Source organism: Sturnira hondurensis, unplaced genomic scaffold (assembly GCF_014824575.4).
Source record: "Sturnira hondurensis isolate 20B ecotype Veracruz unplaced genomic scaffold, ASM1482457v3 Scaffold0023817, whole genome shotgun sequence".
NCBI classification, from domain to species: domain Eukaryota; kingdom Metazoa; phylum Chordata; class Mammalia; order Chiroptera; family Phyllostomidae; genus Sturnira; species Sturnira hondurensis.
The window spans coordinates 2,891,910-2,913,514 of record NW_028096448.1 but is presented as its reverse complement, the minus strand read 5'-3'; the positions used below and the strand labels follow the sequence as shown (position 1 = coordinate 2,913,514).

At 45.4% G+C, this 21,605-nt stretch overlaps 1 long non-coding RNA gene across 1 annotated transcript; it reads right to left on the bottom strand.

Moving 5' to 3' along the window:
• Positions 1-16,625: 16,625 nt before the first annotated feature.
• LOC118981192 (uncharacterized) lies at positions 16,626-17,902 on the bottom strand. Its single transcript, XR_005065298.1, has 3 exons — positions 17,801-17,902; positions 17,193-17,269; positions 16,626-16,724 (listed from the first exon to the last, which is right to left on the bottom strand). It is a non-coding gene; the product is annotated as an uncharacterized LOC118981192 (long non-coding RNA).
• Between the last annotated feature and the right edge of the window lie 3,703 nt (positions 17,903-21,605).

The following is a 21,605-nucleotide window of genomic DNA, read 5'->3' as shown; positions in this document are numbered from 1 at the left end:
AGAAAGAGCCCGCAGGTGCCCAGCAACTTGTTAGAAAGTTTCACTTTGAAAAAGCCTGAAAGTATCCAAAGCCAGCAGGGGAGGTAGCGGCCTGCAGAAGGCTCCCCACAGGGACACTGGTTCTGTTCCTTGTTGCATACTTCTTCCTTTAGGACCTGGGAGCAAATGCCCCACCCCTGGAGAACTGAGCTCTTCTGCAGTCAGCCTGCCTGCACTGGCAGACCTGTGGGGCAACAACCTTCGGCTCTGGAGGAAGGCAGAGGAACACTGGGAAAGTAGGTAAATGACAGATAGCCCAGAAGGTAATTTTAGAAACACTTCATTTTCTCCAGAAATCTTTTACCAAAATTAGAGTCCAATAAACTGAGGGATTTGAGGGTGAGCCTGTTAAGTTTCTAAAGGCTCTAAAGGATTTGCAGAGTCATCCTTCATGTTTAAAACGGTGTGCTGTCGGTGTTTTCGATGTAGGTCATCCACCTACAGTGTCTCACCTCGGCCCTGCTCTCACATCTGTGGGGCTTTGATTTCTTTAAAAACTAAAATGTCTAGAAATAGCTTTCTCTCTGGAATTGACCTCTGGCATTCGCGGCAGGGCTTCGCCATGCATATGTGTCTCTACCTTAATTCTGCAGTTTCCACTCAAAGATCTCAGACTCTGGGACCCTGGAGAGGGCCGTAGTATCCACTGTGAACCTCGAGGGTCTGAGCTTTGGTGTCCTTACTTAGAGAGCAATAAGCTTGGTCTTGTACACATCACACAGATGCAGGTAACTAATTTTTAGGCCAATGCTCAGAAGTAAGAATTTGAAATATGTGGTCATTTCATTTTACAAAGTCCTAACTTTTTAGCCGAATCCCTTCCCCCCCGCCCCCCTGAATACTGTTTCCATAAACGCTAATCAGCTATTTATGATTTTGAAGTTTCAGGTCAGTGTAATTACTAAAGCCCCAGAAGCTGTTCCACAGTTTCAGATCAGTGTGGCATTTCCAAAGTTACTGTCTTTAGAGTTTTTTTTTAATTTTTAATTGTTGTTCAATTACAGTTTTCTGTCCTTTACCCCCTTGGAGGTTTGTAAAAAAAAAAAAACCTTCCTTCTTGGCCATCTCGATTTGACGACACCCATTCTTCCCAGGAGAAAAGAAACAGCTGTTTAGTGGCATCTTGTCCCTTTTGGCATGAAAGTCGGTGTCTGCCTAACACAGAAGTATTTTTTACTATTTCCCTTTAATTTTCCAGTAATTTATGGTTTGGATGAACCTCACAGCAACCCAAGCAATCCTGGGACAGGCAGTGGTCTCTCTCTCTCAAACCTCAAGAATTGCTGTGAAAACCTCCATGGTAAGACTTTGTGGGTAAAGATGGAAGCCAGGAGTTCGAGATACTCAATGAACCCATGAAAGAACTCATAATTTTTTTTGCATTTGTGTCAATTGGATGCTTCCGGACTGCAAGTAACATAAAACTAACTGTGGCCTGTGCCTAATAACTCTAATTACTTGAGTCTAGAAATAGGGGATCCCCAATGTTAGCAGCTCAATGTTGCTTTCAAGGACCTCACTCTTCATCTTCTGCATTTTCACCTTCCTCTATTTGTTAACTTTCAGTTTCAGCCTTGGTCACAAACCTGACCACAGTGTGGCTGCCACAGCTCCAGACATCACATCTTCACATGGCAGCATCCAGAGCAAAAGGAGAGATGGAAAAGTTTTCTTCTCTATGTCTCCTTTTAATCAAGGAGAATACTCTTTCCCCTCTCACAGAAATCACTTTTATGTCTCAGGCCAGGACTAGGTCACATAGCCACCTATATAGCAAGATTTTTCAGCCCCTCTGGTAGGAGGAGAGAAGGAGGCTAGGAATGGCTGTTGGTTGGCATTCAATAGTGTCGGTTACAATGCCCATTAAAATGAAAACACAGGTTGAACACTAAAGAGAACCATACCATTAACTTTTAAGTTACCACCCTTTAGTGGCTAGAAACAGTTCAGAATGTCTTTTCTCTTTATTTCTAATAACGTGGGTGATTTGATTTTATTTTATGACATGTAATATTTTTACTGGCTCTCCAACCAAATCTTCAATTCCTGTTTTTGTTTTATGAAACAGTTTCCAGGGTTCCACCATTGTTCTGGATTAACTTGCATGCTTGAGCCACTGCAAGGGGGTGGGGGGTGGTGGCGGGCGGGAGTTGCTAGTTAACAAGTTCACATGCACACTTGAAGGAGTTCTCAAAACTCCTCCTCAATATGCAGGGTCATGTATCCTTAGCTCTGCTGTAGTATTTGAGCCAAACCACAGCCTATCCCAGGCACCACTCTCTCCCCTGCAGGGTAGCCTTCCCACGGCTATTTCATCCCCCAGCGCCTACAGGGTTTTGTTTTTTATTTTTATTTTTTGCCTTGGTTCCTTTAAGCTGCATGTCAGCAGCATGTCTCCTTCACCTCATCTCTCTTCTCTTCTTCTTGTCCCAGATTCCTGGTTTCCTTTTTGCTAACTACTGCCTATAAGAATGACCGAGAACATATATCCTTAATCTAAAACTCACATGGTTGCAATAAGTCTGCACGTGTTAGAATTTGAGGCTAGGGAGAGATGACCGGGCTTCTTTGGGGCTGGGACTAAAAGGCGTAATGTTCTCGAACAATGTGCTCTTTGTGGGATGCTGCAAATTATTGATAATGTCCAGTTCCTTCCTCTGACCTAAGGTAGGTGTACCTGCAGAGTGTGCCTACGATGCATGGAGGCGATTAAATCACAAGGTCAGGTGCTCGTGAAAACAAAACCTGTTGAACCAAGTCTAGTCAGTCAACTCTGAGTTTTCTGCACTAATGTTTCTGTGGATGCTGTGGCTTGGTTACGAGCACCAGTTTGAGAAAGAAAAGTCTACTAATGTCCTCTTGCCAATTAGTAAAACCATGACTGTTTTAGCTCCACAATATCTTAATCTGTTTGTTAAACACCAGTTTTTACAGGCAGATAATTTCACAACCACTAATATGGTGAGTTGGGGGGCCCTGGATTCAGCTCCCAACCTTGCCACCTTAAACCCTTGAACCTTGCCAAGCCTTGGTTGTTCCATTTCTAAAACCACAACAGCAATAAGTATAGTGGGAATGAGTACAGCACATTTGTTTACTGTATTCCAGGCACAGTTTTAATGTCTTTACCTGCTCATTGAACCTTCATCACATCCCTATAAAGCAGTGTACTATGATAATCTCTGTCTTCTACCAATAAGGAAATCAAGGCAGGGAGAGCTGCAATAACTTGGCCCAAAAGCACCCAACTGCAAAGTGGTGATGCCCGATTCAAACCCAAGCATTCTGACTCCAAGGAATAAAGACCCTGCCCAACGGGTAGCACTTGGTAAAACTTGAATGAGCATGGTTATGTGAAAATGTTTTGTAAACTGTAGAGCCACACATGCATGGGAAACATAATGTAGTCCATGTGTCCTGACTAGGATCGTTTAGTAATTACTAGTAGGATTCTTAAACTGCCACCCCAGAAAGAAAATTTCCCTTAGTATGCTCCCTAGCAACCACTCCAGAGGACCGAAACAGGCACTTCTACTGAGAAAGATGCAGCCTCTTAGCAAAAGAACACAATCCTTTGAACTTCTAGGCTACAGACTGTAGTGGGTATTGGAGGGATAAGGAAACCTACAGGAAACCAGTGCAGGCTCCCCAGTGCTGTCCCACACCAGCCCTTCTGTAAACCCTGGGGTGGTTGTGAGTGTTCACGTTTTTATTTGGAGGTCTTTGCATAAAAATATTGATGCTGACACTGTCTAAGCCTTAGATTCATCCAAATTTGAGGCCTTAAATAATTCTTTATTCAGTTTAGCGCACTTCCTTTTGTGGTGTGGTCATTGACTAGGGTACCTCATTCATAATCAGCCAAGTCCACCATCTATAGCACTACATGAAAAAATAAAATAAAATGAATTTCAGATGCTTTTCAAAGTTTCCCAGAAATCTGTGCTACCAAATCCTGATCAGGTCCTGGGGAATGCTCAAATTCTGTTTTGTTTATGTAGAAACCTGCCCTCAGCTCTCCATGGAAACCATGTGTCTCCGACTGCTCTCAAGCAAAGCAGGACTTCAGATCTCAGGGGTGGAAGGAAGAACGGGCACACTTGCAGGCCACACAGTGCTTTTCACCTCCAACCTCTTGAGTGTTAAAAGTATATATACTCAATTCCATCAGAATAGGCAAATCCATAGAGACAGAAAGTAGATTGCTTAGGATTGCAAAGTGGGGGAAATAGAGAGTGAGTGGTAATAAGACAGGGTTGCTTTTTGGATTAAGGGAAATGTTCTAAAACTTAGTTATGGTGATGGTTGCATATACTGAATACTAAAGGCCATCTGCACCTTTAATTGACAGATGAAGAGCCAAAGCCAGAGCATTGTGCCGTGGGCTGCACGGACGCCCAGACTGCAGCCTGGGTGAGCCAGCTCCTCCTCGGCCCCCTCCCTGGCCACCACGTGACTCCTGACTAGTCTCCCAGGATGATGCTTTGGTTTCTGTGAAATCGTAAATTACTTTTCACTAGAGCTCAGTGATAACTAAATGAAATCTAGTCATCATCGCTACACTGAAAATGTTTGATGTGGGTCAGCGTCGCCTCCTGCTCGGCTCAGGGGGAGAAACAGAAGTCACCCATTTATGAGCTGGTCTCCCCAGCGCTTTGTTGGGGCCCCCAGGCAGGGGCAGGATTTGCTCATCTTTCATCCCTGGTGGCCAGCACCGTGCTTATGGCAGCCAGGGTGGCCAGGGCCACCCACACTGACCACAGAACCTCTTCCAGGGACTGAATCAGTGTGGGGACAGTAGGGGACGCTATAACAGGCAGGGCACCCAGAGGTCAGCCACCCAGGGAGCTCTAACTACTCAGCACCATGAAGACCCCTGACATGACCTCGTGATTCCCTCCCCACTTCCCTAACTGCACTGACCCAGGCCAACACAGGCCAGCTGAGCGTGCCTCAGAGCTCCCCAACCGTGACCACCTTAGACGTCCGGCATCATCTGAGAAGTGCCATCCTACTCTGCTCCTGTCGTCCCAGGCCCAGTCTGTCGGCTCAGGCTGCTGCACTCAGGGGGTCCCCTCAGGGGGTGGGGGTGGAAACGCCCTAGACTGAGAATCAGGAGGTCCCTTTGAGCTTTCGTTTCCTTGCCTGTAAAATGAGGAGGTGAACCAAATGATTTCATCTTCCACACCCACGACTCTCCTTTTCAAGCACCTCCATCTTGGAATTCACCAAAACACGGCCCCACTACTCACGGAAAGATAAACTTGAAGCATTTATGGAAAAGGCCTCCCATTAAGGAATGCTCTTACAGTCCTTAAAACTAATATAGGTTAGCCAAAAAAGGAAACCAATTTTTGGAAATCTAACTCATTCTCATTAACCCCCAACATTGTCTTCACTCTCCATAATTCTTTATCAAAACTTGACTCCCCCAGGAAGCTGTCTAGGTCAGCCCCATTCTTCTCTGCGTCCCTCCCTATGGTGTGCTGTGGCGTGGCCAGGAGTGGGACCTCCAGAGCCAGGCTGCCTTGGTTTGAATCCTGTATGACCTTGGGCAAGTGACTTAACCCCTCAGTGGCTCAGTTTCCTCATCAGTAAAGTGGGGACAATATGAAGGGGCAATTGGTCCTAGGGGCAATATGAAGATTCAATTATTGTGCATTTGTGAACACCCAGTACCTAGAAACAATTCTGTAAGTTTTAGCTCATCTTACTATCTTGAATGTGTCATTCTCTACTTACTGACATGTGGTTTTATCATTGTTCCTAAACATCAGTGGAAGGACTGCCCCCTAACTGTGCCCTTTCCCAGTGCTTAAATCATGCTCTGTACACAGCAAAGCATTTGAGAAACGCTTATCTGTTTCCTGGGCAATCTGTTTCAAATGGAAGAAAGTCCTTCATCAGAATTTTTGTCCAAGATCATCTGCCCTTATTTTAAACTCTGGAGGAGCATTGGAGACAAGAGTTGTCACCTTCCTGTTTGCCTTGTCTCATGTTTTCCCTGAAAGTGTCTTTAGCTGTGGCCACCCTGGTACCTCAGGACTGCCCTGGACTGGGCTTCAGATTACAGCTTAAAATTAGCAACAGCACCCTGGGAGGGGGACCAGAGGAGGCAGGAATGGGGTGGGAGTGGATGAAATAGACCTGCAGTATAGACAGTCATATAGGGGGAGAGAGACCGGGCCTCCTCAAATACTGGCATCCACTGAGGCTATGGGTTCCCAAGGTTAGAAAAATCCTGAATTCACTCAGTGGTATCTGTCTCTTGTGCAAGGCCTGCTGCTGCTACATTTTAGCTGCTTGACAACTGGAATCTTCCAGACTGTTCCTTTTGTGATGACAGACTGTCTCTGGAGTAGCGTGGTGTGGGCGGATGCAGCTTATAGAGCTGCTTGGACCAGGAAGCCTGCTCCTCAAAGGAACACTTGCTTTACACTCTCCCAGTGTTGTTCTTGCAAAACAACATAATGTGTCAATCTGTTTGGGGAAGGGAAAGGCGAGGAGGACATCGTTCAATTTCAGGACATAAATCCCAGAGCATAGGCCAGCCCTGAACAGAGTTCAGCAGGAATTACCTGTCATTTACGTATCCTCCCTCCTCCCCCTGGGCCTTTTCCCCATTCCATGGTACCCCTCCTTCTGTCAAATGCCCACCGCCTTCACGCATGCTTAGTGCCCTGACCCACCAAAAATAGACACAAGCTCCTCCACTCTCAGGTAAGGAACAGACCTCACCCTTTTGTGTATGGCTTTATCATGAAGGTGGGTTTTGGCAACAGAGACCTGGATTCCAGTCCTTGCTCTTCTGCTTCCTAGTTGTCTGAACTACTGCAAATTACCACACCTCTGTAATGTGGAATCCAGGTAATAATGCTAACCACACCAGGTAGTGTGCTTTCAGTTGCAAGTAACCGAAAAGCCAACGCAAGGGGGTTTAACCAATAAGGAAGTGTATTGACCCATATAATCAGAAGTTCAAAGGCGGGACAGACCGATTGAACCCTAGTGTCAGGGACCCAGGTTCTTTCTGCAACTCTGCCTCCCATCCTTGGTGTCAGCGGCATCTTAAGTCCCCTTTCAAAGTCAGGTGGCTGCCAGCAGGACAAAGCCAGCCACTGCCTCCACCAGGAACTGATAACTGACACCAGGGAATGCTGTGAGCTGATTGGCTTAGACCTGGATTTCTAAACCAATTATAGCAAAGTAGGGCCAAGATTACCATGATTGGTATACAGACCAGTGGTTCTGAAACTTGAGCATGTATCAGAATTACCTGGAGGACTTACTAAACCAAAGCTCACTGGGCCTCAGCACCAGAGTTTCTGATTCAGTAAATCCAGAGAAGAGCCTGAGAATTTGCCTTCCTGGCAAATTCTGAGGTGGCCCTGATGCTGCGGGACCCGACTTTGGGAACTACTAGTGTATTCTAATCAGGGATACCTCTGGACTGGGGTCAATTCCCAAATTGCCAGTGTGATAGATGTTGGACAGCTAACTGCGATCTTCATAACCTTGCAAAGTACATGTGGAGACTGTTTTAGTAATCTATCATTTCTGTGCAACTGCACACTTCACAACTTAGTGGCTTAGAGCAGCAGTGTATTACTATTTCCAGTGGTCCTGTGGGTTAACTAGGCCCAGCTGGACAACTTTCACTTAGGGCCTCAGATGCAATTGTGGTCAGAGGTTGGGGCCAAATCACCCCAGGGCTACCCTGTGCTGGACATTCAAGATGGCTTCCTTATTCACATGTCTGGGACCTGGTGTGGTTTGAGGGGAGATTTCTTCATGACACTTCACCTTCCCCAAAATGACTGTCCAAGAGACCAAGACTGAAGCTATAAGGCCTCTCCTGATATAGCTTTGGAAACTACACAGTGTCACTTTTGCTGCATTCTGTTAGTTACATATGAGTCCCAGAGAAGCCCACATTTGAGGGGAGGGCACTTCACAAGGACATGAATGGGAAGAGAGGCAAGGTCGTTGAGGGGCTGTCTTAGGCACTGGCTACCAAAGGGTTAAAGGAGATCACTCATGTCAAGTTCTGAGTGGGAATGTAAGTAAAGCATTTACCATAAGTTAGTCCTCAGGAAATGAGCTTTATTATTATTGCTGTTCTTTTCGGGGGGGGGGGCGCTGCTTATTATACTTGATCTGTTATTGAGGAATCTAAGGCTTCCTCAACTAGAAAGGTTTTTCAGGCAAGTCACTAGTCAGAAGGTGAGGCAGTATTTTCTTGGAGTGTGATCTTTCCAGTGTCCCCAAAACCATACTCACAATACTGATTTCCTTAACCCGGAGTGAGACCTGCACCCCTGGTGTACCTGCTAGTCAGTAGAAATGTTCCTTATCTATTGGCTTCCCTGTATTATAATGTTGGTTTCTGATGTGAGATTTTTTTTTACTCAGGCTCCTGTAGATTGGCTGTTTTTCCTAATAATTATGACAGCTCTTTTATTCTGAGCCAGTACTTAGGTAAAAAGCTAGCTGTCCCAGTGACCTCATTCACATTTTAGTTATGGAAAACGTCTCTAGACCACCAGCTTATCAAGTCACTCTGTGTCACTCCCATTCGGCCACAGACGTCTGTTCCGAAGACAGAGACAGCACCCCGAAAAGCACCACACATCACTTCGTTTCAGAATGGCCTCATAGATAGGATGATTTTTCTTTTCTCTGCCAAACATGCATATAGGTGTCTTAGCTTTACACTTATCAGCTTGCTTTTTCCCTTTTCTCTAGAGTATGAGAGTGAGTTGGATTTTTAGTCATCCACGTGACCAAGAGAAACTTGAGGGGCTTTCAGTTTCTGCATGCTGTTGGGGGAGGGGAAGGAGCAGGTCCTATCTGTAAGAAGACCTTACTGGCTCAGAGGAATAAAGCAAGGAGAGTCTGAGGAACTAGAGTCGTTTGTTTGTCAGCTGAGGTAACTGAGGGGCCTGCCAAGCTCTGATGTGTTTAGACTTGAGCTGCACGGGGAAGATGGCACACAGGCAAGTTCCTGGGATTTGTTTTGTAGGCTGAGTAGGCTTGGGTGTTCTCACTGGGCTATTTCTGTATAAAAAGCTATCTGGACCCATCTGAGAACCGCGAACCACTGTGGTTAACTGTAATACATCTTCTAGTCACTCTCTGTTGCATCATTTCCCCTCCATTTCATGCTTAAGAAAATGACTGTGGGTGCACATGTGTACGTCCCCGTGAGTGTGTATGTTGTGTGTGTTTCAAAGTTTGTTACCATGGAGAGATGTTTGGAAAAGGTATCTTGTGAACCACTTCAGCTGAACATATAAAAAATGCATTTCAGAAATCAAAGCTCCTCTTATCTGCATAGACTGTCTGGAAGGACACAAAATTTAGTAACAGTGGTTGCTTCTAGAGGAGGGAACTGGGAGGTCAGTGGGCTGAGGGAGACTCACTCTTCACTGTGTACTGTTGTTGTTTTTTTCTTTTTACCATAGCATTTAATACTTTTGAATACTGGAGTTTACATGCCAAGGCTTCCCTTGGAAAACATTTGTTGGCACACATATCGCCCTTGTCTCTTGCATTCAACTTCCCGGGAGGAAATTGGGAACCTCTAACAGCCATGGGCTGAATATGGAAAAGGAGTTTGACTGCCTTCTGGGATACTATCCATTAAGATGGATAAATTACGTTGAGGGGAGATACCATGTCTCTCAGATATAACAGTAATCAATGAGGACTCTAAACATTCCTCTGGCAGCATTGCAGAGAAAATGCAGCTGGCAGGGAACGGAGCAGCCCGCTGACAGCAGGGAGCGAGCTCGGCGTGTACGTGATGCTTAAAGCTGCCTGCCAAGCCAGGACGAAACAGCTCATCCAGGTTGGCCAGGGAAGCTCTGTGCCTGGCGGTCACATGGAAGAATAGTAAACACTTTCATAATGTGTCCACACAGGTTTTGATTCCCAGAGAGATGACGGCCCAGACTTCAGAAAGTGTGGCTCCCTCATCATGTATTCTTACACTCTCTCTGCTGATGACCCACTTCTAAACTGAGAATACAAATTGCAAACGAACATCCAATAGCACTTCCGTTTCCATCTTTACTATACAGGGAGCCCACTAAAATAAAGAGTGTCAACTCAGCTCCTCTCACTGACACGGATACTCAATGTGGGCTAGCTGGACTGGACTGCCCAGGGTTGCTAGCCATCGGAAACCATTAGCCAACTCCAGAGGGAGGAACACACTGGCCATCACAAAAGTACCTCTAGAATCGTGCGACCTGCCGGCATTGGTCATTCGTGTTGAACTTGCTTTCAGCACCCGGTTAAATGCGCTGCACACACCGTGCCATGGGAGCGGTTACTCCCTCCGGTGAACAGAGTGTTGATGCGAACTAGAAAGCTTCTGTGGATTCGGTTCCTTACCAGTGCCTCCATCTGATCTGACAAAGGTGAAGATGAGAGAGGGAAGTGTGGCTAGTCATTATGCTTTAGTGCTGCATGTCCATTCAAGCCTAGCTTTTTGGGGTGAAGCCGTGCTTTCTTGTCCGAGAGACAATGCCCGGACCTAGTATATTTGACTGACAATATAATTTTGCTGCACAGGTTATTGTTGTATTGTCCCAAAATATTTGAAATTACTATGGAACTTCATGTAATGCTGAACATCTTTCCATAGGAAATATTCTATTTTGCACACAGAGCTACCAAGTCTCAGAGTTGTCTGCCGAGGACATGGTGTTACTCCACCGAACACAGGAGGGCAGATGTTTCAGAGGATTTCGGTCAAGTCGGGAGAAATCTGATGTCTGCCTGCTGTGCACCAGACACTTTCACACAACAATCTCAGGTTGACAAGTGCGCTGAGAGGCTGACATCATTGGTTGTACTTTCCAAGGAAGGAAGCTAGAACACAGGGAAGTGAGGGACTTGCACAAGGGTGTCTGTCCCCTTGTAAATGACAGCTGGAGAACACACTCAGGTCCTTCTGGCCCCGCAGCAGTGACACTGCCTTTCAGTGCTCTGCTTGATGCTGAACGTGAGGGGGTGGCCCCCCCGTTTGGAGTGGACAGGCAGGCTGACTAGACTAGGGGTGGGGAATTGATGAAGATGAGGATGAGGACTGGGTGGGGGGGGTGGTGGGAGTTCCAGTCATTGACAATACAATGACATCTGGAGAGTGAGAGGTGGGATTCCTGCTAATCTAGTAGCAGGTAAGTAGGAACGGTGATGTGAGAACAGGGTTGCAGTCTCTAGAAAGACTGAGGAGGAAGTAACGAGGCAGATCCTTAGTCATGGGGGATAGATGCCGTGGAGGCCTTGCCTCTGCGTCAAAGGGAGAAAAAGGTCAAGATGGAGACCCACAGGCAGGACTTCTGTCTCGAGGAATACAACAATGGCCATGATTAGCATCAGGTCAGAGCCAGACCAGCACCAGCCTGGCTTGGTGCTGAGTCCCTACTATGTGTCAGGCACTATTCCAGTTACTATGGAAAGAGCAGTGAACAGAATGGACGAAGTCCATGCCCCTAGGGAGATTGAGTAGTGAGAGACAATTAAATAAATAAACAAGGAAATGTATATCAACTGAAGACAAACAGTACAAAAGACAAGTCAGCCGACTCAGGGGATTGGATAACAATCTTGGTGCTGGTGGTGCCCGCTGTTTTACGTAAGGTAGTCAGGAAGGACCACTTGCTTCGGGACGTTTGAGCAGACAGAAGGGGAGGGAGCAAGCTGTGTGAGTATCTGGGAGAAGAGCCTGATAAGCCGACGGCACAGCAATGAGAAAACCCCTGAGGCAAAGCGTACTTGGGGCATTGGAAGAGAAAGCAAAGAGCTTTGCTTCCCAGGTCAGTTTCCCCAGGAAACATTTCAGAGGTGGTGATTAGCATACAAGATGTTTATTAGGGTGAGCTCTTGGGATCAACTTGTGGAAGGGATTGGAGTGGAAGGTTGACTCAGACTACCCAGGGGGAGCTCTGAAGATAAGGTCACCCTCCAGATCTGTTCTGCACTGGGGAGAGGGGACTGGGTCCTTGCACCCTCTTGCCATTCAGCTGTGGCTGCCATGGGAAGAGTGTGATAAGATGTTGGGGAAGGCAGCTCCCCTGGACTGAGGTCATTCTCAGTACCTGAGGGCTGTCAGCTGGCACAACCTCAGTTCCTGAAGGGTGATGAGGGCAGCGCCTTGCCCCGTTCCTTGCATGCTGGTGTGACTGAAGGAGAGCGACAGAAAATGGGCTCAGAGAGGCATCCAGGGGCCAGCTTGTACAGGAGAAGAGTGAAGACAGGGAATATATAAAATGCAGTCACTTTAACTAAGCTGCTAAAACTCTTAACATTATGAAGGTTGAAGTATGAGGAAACAATCTTTTTCTTATCCTAACTAGCCTGGGAACTTTTTTAAATCAAACAATTTTTATTACAGTTGAAATACAATATTATATCAGTTTCAGGTGTACAACATAGTGATTAGACATTTTATATAATTACCAAGTGACCATCCTGATAAATCTAGAACCCATCTGACACCGCACATAATGATTACAATACTATTGACAATATGCCCCGTGCTGTACTTTACATCCTGTGACGGTTTTTATGACTGGCAGCCCTCAGTTTGTTCTCAGTATCTATCCGTTTGTTTCTGTCTTGTTTGTTTACTTTGTTTTCTAGATTCCACCTCTGGGCAGTTACCCAAAGAGATCTAAAACACTGATTTGAAAAGAGGTGTCCTCTGTGTTCATGGCATCCTTATTTACAACACCAATATGGAAGCAACCTATATATCTTGCATCCAGTTGGATAAACAACTGGATAAAGAAGATATAGTAGATATATGCCATGGAACGTTATTCTCAGTCATGAAAAGAATGAAACCTGGTCATCTGCAACAACATAGATGGACCTCGAGCGTATTAGGCTGAGCGAAGTAAGTCAGGCAGAGGAAGTTAAACTTTTGAACTTTTCACTCTTGCACCACTGCCAGGATATACATCAGTTTGTGGTGTGTCAACAGCCAGACATACACTAGATAACCCTCCAGATAACCCTCTAATTATCCCGTGAAGGACTCACATCTCCAAACCACCTGGTGTCCATTATCCAGACCAGCAGACATGACCAGACCTCCTGGCCCCTACCTGCCAGACTGCGGAACTTTGGACTGATAGCCATGCTGGGTCAATGCTACAGCTAAGAATGCAGGACAGATAATTCTTAAGAATGTACTTTTTACTGTAAGAACTCTTACCTTTCCTTTCTTCTTTGGAACACTTCTGGGTTTTTTGTCTAGCCGTATTCCCCATTTNTCAGTCTGCCGAACTTTGGACTGATAGCCATGCTGGGTCAATGCTACAGCTAAGAATGCAGGACAGATAATTCTGCCGAACTTTGGACTGATAGCCATGCTGGGTCAATGCTACAGCTAAGAATGCAGGACAGGTAATTCTTAAGAATGTGCTTTTTACTGTAAGAACTCTTACCTTTCCTTTCTTCTTTGGAACACTTCTGGGTTTTTTGTCTAGCCGTATTCCCCATTTGCAAACTCTAAGACTCTTGAATAAACCTGTATCATTTATTTCTAGTCAAAGCCTCCAAACTCTGAGTTGTTTCCACATAGGCCTTGGTAAAGAAGTGGGCTTTTATTCCAGCTGAGGTGGGAAGTCGACGGTTTTGAGAAAGGCATGCTAAATTCTAACTTTTGCTTTAATCTGATCGCTCTGGCAGATAAGTGGAATATACTATAGATGAGAAAGGTGGGGAGTGGGAAGAGTTGTTGGGAGATATTTGCGATAAAGAGGTTATGATGGTTTGGAGTAGATGGTACTGTTGGTGACTTTGAAAAGCGGTTGGATTCTGGGTATTTTTGAAGGTAGAGCCAGTGGGATTTGCTGATGGATTCACTGGATGTGGGATGGGAGAGAAAGCAAAAACAGGGATGACTCCAGGGTCCCTCTGGAGTAACTAAAGGGATGGAGTCCCCATTTACTGACATGGAGAATCCTGTATGTATCAGTTTCCTATTGCTGCTGTAACAAATTACCACAAACTTTATGGCTTAAAATAGCATGAAATTTACCATATTCTCTTACAGTTCTGGAGGTCAGAAGTCTAAAGTTAAGGTCTTGTCAGGTTTATGTTTCTTCTGGAGGCATCAGGGGAGAATCCATTTCTTTTCTGACTTGTAGAGGTGGCTGCCTTCCTTCGTTCATGGACTTTTTCTCTATTTTCAAAGTGCATCATTCCAATTTCTGTTTCTTTGGTCACAACTCCTTTTTCTCTGACTCTGATCCTCCTGGCTCCACGTAGAAGGGCCTTTGTGATTACGCTGGGCCCACCCAGGATCATCTCCCCATCTTAAGATCCTCAACTGAATCACAACTGCCAAGTCCCTTTTGCCCTGTTCACAGGTTCTGGGGATGAGGACATGGACATATTTGGCAGGCCATTATTCACACTGTGCAAGGAGCCAGTTTTGCAAGGTGGAATCAGAGCTCAGTTGTAGACAGGTTAACTTTGAGAGATGTTGTTAACTATCCAGGTCAGCAGTTGGATAAATAAACCTGGAGTTCAGAGGAGAAGTCCCAGCTGAAACAGGAACTTGGTGGTAGTTGTCATGATATATTTAAAGCCACATGAGCTAAGATATCACCTAGGGAGCAAATGCAGAGGGAAGAGAGAAGTCTGAGGATTGAGTCTCAGAAAATTCCAGTGGTTGGGGGTTGGGGAGATGAGGAGCAACCAGCAAAGAGTAACCACGGCAGGAGGAGAGGCATGTAAGAGTGGTGGTGATCCGGCAAGAAAAGAAAGGGTTTCCCAGTGGACAGGATAACTGGCTTCTGAGAGGTAAAGTAAGATGAGGACTGAGCAGTGCCCATTAGATTTGCCTGGTGACTCTGACAAGAGCAGTTTCAGAGCAGTGGTGAGGTGAGAACCTGTTTATATTGGGTTCAAGAGATAATGGGAGGAGAGGAATTAGAAACAATTAGTATAAGCAACTTTCTAAAGAGTTTTGTTAGAAAGAGAGCAAAGAAATGGGGTGGTAGCTGCAGTTGGTTTGGGATCAAGAGGCCTGCGAGCCGAAGGCCTCGCCAGGACAGCTCCTGTTCCAGAGTTGGAGCTGGGTGGAGTCTCTGCGTGAGCGCGGAACAGGCACAACTGAAGGCGCAACTGAAGGCGCAACTTACAGGAGGAGGAGGCAGGAAACTCTTGGTGTGACAAGCGGAGGGAGGGAGTGAAGAGCAATACAGATGTGCCTCGTTGTATAGGAGGAATGTCTTTCTACGGGTGCTGAAGAGTTGGCTGTGGATAGGATTTTTTAAATTTTGATCATGTTTTAACTACAGTGGGGAAATTATTTAGAGGAAACTATGGTGATTTTCTTTCATTTGAAAATGTCTCTCCAAATATAACGATGTTATGAGAATTTTCATGTATCAGTTTTTCCAAAAACTGGGTACACCTATAATTACACTTCTGGTTCTCTGCTACATCTAGAATGAAACTAAATATAACTACATATTTTCTTCAAAGAATACTAAACTCAAATGGCATGTAGTTTTATAAAGCTAAAACATGGACCAGGAAAGTTATTTTCCAGAGGTCACTGACTAAGCCTGGCCACATCTGGCAATGAAGCAAGAGAACAGGAATTCAGGTCGGCTGCCCTCACAGACCACATCAAGAGCCTTAAGCAGTGGTCGTATGTTTTTAGGAGGGCTCTAGAAATTAAAAGACCAAGCCCTGGCCACGTGGTTCAGTTGGCTAGGGTGTCATCCTGGTATGCCAAGATTGTGGGTTAGATCAACGGTCCGGGCACATACCTAGATCGAAGTTTCAGTCATTAGTCAGGGTACATACAGGAGTCAATCAATCGATGTTTTTCTTTCACATCAATGCTTCTCTCTTTCTTTCCCTTCCTCTCTTTCTCTCAAATCAACAAGTAAAAAAGCACAAAAAATAAATAAAAGACCAGCATCTAACAATATAAACAGGATGCTGGAGAGCAGCGCAGGGCCAGGATACAGAAGACAGCATGCCCTCAGGGTGCTGGGGCTACCAGCTTTGGCTTGCACTAAGGAGAAGGCACCCATCCTGTGCTTGGACATTCAAGGCTGTCAAGTACCAGCTTGAGAGTGACGTGATGAGCAAGCCCTCTCAGGCCCTTTGACACGGCATTCCCTCTGCTTGGGCTACTTGGCCCTTCCCCCCATCTCTGGCTAACTCTTCACTCAACTTTCAGGTCTCATCTGAAATGTCACTTGGTAGGAAAGCTTTTTCTGAACCCCTCACCTAGCCTCATTCCACCTAAATCCAATTATGGGACCAACTAATTTGAAAGCTAAATAATGCTTTGTGAGCCAGGCCAATTGTGTGGATGCTGAAAGCCCACGGTCATATAAGCTTCTGGGCCCTTCCAGGCCTCCTGTCCTTAAGGACCATAACATTCCTGCCCAAAGCACTCTTGCCACACAGGTCTGCAGAACCTGCCCCTGCTTTTCTCTAGGTCTCTGCTACTCATCAGCAGCCACAGCATTCCTGAACACTCTCTATGAAATAGCAAGTCCACCCAGGCCATACCACACCAACCCTCTTACCTTGCTGTGTGCTTTGCCATAGTCTCGGAGGATATTATTTGTTTATTGGCCAACCTCCTCTTTGCCACGAGAGCAGGGAGTCTATCTGGTTCAGTGTTTTATTCCCAGAGCCTGAAAGAACACATGGCAAGTTGTAGGTGTTTGATAACTGTGTGTTGAATGAGTGGGTGGATCAGTCAGTGTCAGAAGATAGGGGGGAAGGGGGCCAAGGCACAGACCTGGCCCATTACATCCCAGCCCCAGGAAGCCCCTGGACCCCCAGGGCTCCAAACTAGGAAAAGCCTCCTGATTTCCGCCCTTGTCCTTTTGCTTCCCTTTCTATCATACCTATGTAGCCACCTGGCCTCTTTTTTCTTGGTTTTGGTGCACCTGCCATGCCAGGTCTCCCCTCATCCTGCACTGGGTCTGATTTCCCAGTTCCCCTAGGGTTAATGCAAGTGCTCAGCAAACAGCCTGTTCACACACTGCAGTCTCCAGCTGCTCCCCTCTGCCGAGCAGCCCATTTGAGGTCAGCCCCACCTGTTTTATGAGACAGAGCATCTCAGCAACACTATATTGAGTTCCCGAAGAGATGTTTACCTGCTTGCTAGTTATGCTGGGGAAAATGTTTTAAGGAAACTTCTCACTCTCCTGAATGGTGATCACAAAAGACTTTCCTGCAGAAAAATATTCACAATAATCATTGAGAAGCACTTTGTTTTTTTTGTTTGTTTATTGAGTATAATTGACATACAACATTATATTAGTTCACATGTACAACATAATGATTTGATGTCTGTATATGTTGCAAAATGATGACCACAATAAGTCTTTTTAACATCTGCTGCCAAACATAGTTACACATTATTTCTCCTTGTGATGAGAAGTACTTTGATTTGAGTAGAAGTTGACCTTAGAACTTCCCATTGTTCATGGAGACCTTCCTGTGTAGGCTTTTAGGTTATGTATTTTCAAGAGTTTCTGACTAAAAAACCAGCAGAGAATGAACATGTGGGAAGACTTCACAAGGACCCACATCATTTACTGTTTCGAGTATCTGACTGGAATGGGGAAAGGTGGGCGAGAGAAACAACCAGAGGTGAGGGTGGATCCTTCTGTGGCTCTGCCGACAGCGCTGTCAGCCGCCCCCCGCCCCCCCCACCTCCCCCCACTCACTCCAGCCAGGACAATCATTAAAATGCCCTCACCCAGAAACAGAGCTCGGGCACCCAACTTCCGTGGGCCTGCTGAATATCCACCACACTTTACTTCTCCCAAAAGACAAGCGTGGCTAAGACACTTCAGACCCTACTAGCCAAAGACTTTGCATGGTGTGGATGTGCAGTCCTGAGGCTGAGGCTGCTTCCTGGGTTGCCAGCGACCACAGCCTGCCTTCTCTTGCCGAGACGGAAGCCGCTGTTCACTACCGCTTTAGGGGTGGGGCTCCGTTACAAAATGCCAGCTGCCACCAAACCACCCTTTGTTTACTTTGTTGGAGCAATGCCATCCACAGGTAGAAAACCAGGTGAAGACATCCTTGTAGTTAAAGAGGAATTAGGAAGTTTCACTCTTGCTCCTGTGGCTATTGGATCTTTATGCTGGAAGACGTCAAAAGCCTCCTTCCCAGAGGCCTTTCATACAGTGCTCTTTAGTCATCAGTACCGAACTTTTCTCTGGGTCAGGTTCATCTGAGGACACAAGATCTCTACATCTAGAACATTCTAGGTTTCCAGGCACAGATAAATATTTGTTGAATGAATGGATGAATGAAAATTTAAGGATTGTCTTTGGGGACAGAGAAGGCTGCAACTTACCAGCTGAGAGGATTTACAGAGTCCCTCTATGCCTCAGTGTCCCATATATAAGTGAGGGTGACAATAGCACTTGCTTCAAGGTCGTGTTGAGACTAAACGGGAACGGACAACAGACACTGGACACAGCATCTGGCACATGGTAAAATCTCAATACAATGTCCTTATTATTTCCTGTTTCACTTTCAACCCTAGTCTCCTCATGTGGCCTCAAATTCCTGGATAACAGTTCAGGAGCCAAACTAGAGGAACTGTCTGTATGTCTGGGGCACTACGGTTCAGTATTATATAATTATTACTCTTCAGTTCCTGTGACATAAAATAGTATTCAACTAATATAGTTGTCAGTACTATATTACTTTCTGGTTGAAAATGATTCCTTGCTTGTGAATTATTGCTACCTACTGACAAATCCACAGCAACATATTAATAACTAATGATAGTACTTGCACTTGAGGAAGCAGTGTTAATGCTAGAGTGTGGAGCAGCTAAGTGTGAACTCTAGGGTAAATACTTTTCTAAGGCATTTCTATTTAAACTGTGGTCCTTGGACCCGCAGTACTGGGATCCCTTGGGGGTTATCTAGAAATGCAGAATCTCAGCCCCTCCCCACCCCCACATACTGAATGAGGATCTGTATGTTAACAAGGTCCCCAGGTGGTTCATATGCACTGTAGTTTGAGAAGCACTTGTGTAGAGGACCACGAGATATTGGAATTGTCATTCAATCTAGGGGTAAAACTCTTGTTACAAACTAAAGAGTACAGCCCTGGCTGGTGTGGCGCAGTGGGTTGAGTTCCAGTCCATGAACCAAAAGATCACCGGTTCAATTCGCAGTCTAGGGCTCCTGCCTGCACACGCCTGGGTTGGAAGCCAGGTCCCCAGTAGGGGGCGCGTGAGAGGCAGCCACACATTGATGTTTCTCCCTCTTCCTCCCTCCCCTCTCTAAAAATAAAGACATAAAATACTAAAAAAAAACCCTAAAGAGTACAGATAGATATAGTAAAACTCCTACAGGTGAACACACATTTCCCACCCATTTCTACTGCCCCTCTTCCCTGTCTGTTTGAAAATCCATCAAGCCCCTTCTTCTACACACATACCTTGTCTGTGTGTGTGGAGGGAGGGGCTTGCCACACAAAAGCACACCTCCACCTATTATCAGAGGTGAATATTGTGAAAGTGTTTATCTGTTTTTACATTTTTATGGTTCACTTGTTAAAAAAAGAAAAGAGCAGAGCAATCAATCAATGTTTCTCTCACACCAATGTTTCTCTCTTTCTAATCAATAAAAACATATCCTAGGGTGAGGATTAAAAATATAAATAAATAATATAAGTCTGTTGCTAATTGTCTCCAATTTTTATTAAAAAATAAACTCAGTTATTCTCTCTTTTTTAAAAAAACATTAGGACCACCCTCTCCAATTAGTTGGTCTGCCTAATTTAAAACAATTCTAACTCCTGCATTTTTTTTTTACACATGTATTATGACACAAACTGGTCAATCCTCCTCACCCTGATGTCCACAGGGAAAACTGAAAAAAATCAGATTGGGCACCATCATACTACATGAACAAAAAGAGACCTATCAAACACTTCTTTGGGTTTTGTGCTGCCTGCAAAATCTGGAGGACAGGAGAGGGCTCACTGCTGTTCTGCACAGTAATGAGGTCACTTATAGTTCCTAAGAATAAACACAGGGCCATGCTCAGTGGCGGACCATTCCTTCCTGGATAGAGGATGCAACTGACCTTGGACCCCAAGGAAAATTGTCTCTGTAATGTATGTACTTCATAAGTAATGCAAGAAATAAGCCATTCATAGCTCTTATGGGTAGGAAAAGAAATTAAAATTAGGGGCTCATATTCAGCTTCTATCACAGGAGCTGGATTAATCAGAGTTCTCCAAAATAAACAGAACCAATAGGAGGTTACATTAAAGGGGGTGGCAAAAGTAGGTTTATAGTTGTGAGTACAAAACACAGTTCATTCTTTTTTATTATTTATTAATTATCATATTATTTTCCATACAAACAACTGTAAACCTACTCTGTCCCACCCTGTAGATATATAAAGAGATTTATTATAAGGAATTGATTCACAAAATTGTGGAGGCTGAAAAGTCCCAAGACCTGCCGCCAGCAACATGGAGACTCAGGTAAGCTGTGGTGTGAGTCCCAGTCACAAAACTGGCAGGCTTGAGACCCAGTTTGAGGGGGAGGCAAAAGAAAAGCTGATGTCCCAGCTCACGGCCGTGAGACAGAAAGAGGTCCCTCTTACTGACAGAAAAGGTCAGCCTTTCTGTCCTATTCAGGTGTTCTGCTGATTAGATGAGGCCCACCCATGTTGGAGAGGACAATCTGCTTTACCCAGTGCACTGATTCAAATGTTAATCTCCTCTGCAAACACCCTCACAGACACACACAGAGTAATGTTTGACCAAATGTTTGGGCACCCTGTGGTCCAGGCAAGTTGACACATAAAATTAACCATCACAGGAGCACAGGTGAAGCAGAGAAGCATGTCAACATTAAAGCCACTACTTGAATGTTCTGGATGACAAGGAACCTAAGAAGGACATTTCTTTTTGTAAAAAGAAGTATGAGTGTCTGCCTGAGGACTTTCAATGGCTGCGGGCGCGTGTTGCGTCTGCACGCCGGGAGGGATGGAAGGCAGGGAGCTACTTCTCTGGCAGCAGCGGTCCCCCATTGATGATGGTTGGGAATTGGGAAAGAGATATCCCAACTTCCTTACCCCTCCTATCACAAGGCCAACATACATTCTGTACCATCTTTCAGAGCAGCTTGGTGAAATAGGATCCCAGTTACGCAATGGTAAACTCCTCCTCATAAGTGTTCCTATTCCATTCCTTTTTTTATCTCACTTTTCCACTTCCCTACTGGAGCTGAGATCCCCTCCCAGATAAACTACATGCACTCAAACCAGGTCTCAGGGTCTGTTTCTGGGGGGAATCTGACCTAAGATAAGAGGACAAACTGTGCTTAACTCATAAATTCACTGTTATTAATACATGGATTTAAGGTTGGAATTCAGCCCTGGCCAGTGTGACTCAATGGATTGAGTGCCGGACTGCAAACCATAGGTCGTTGGTCTGATTGCTAGTCAGGGCACATGCCTGGGTTATGAGCCAGGTCCCCCATTGGGGGCATGCACAGATCAGCCCATGGATGTTTTTCTCTC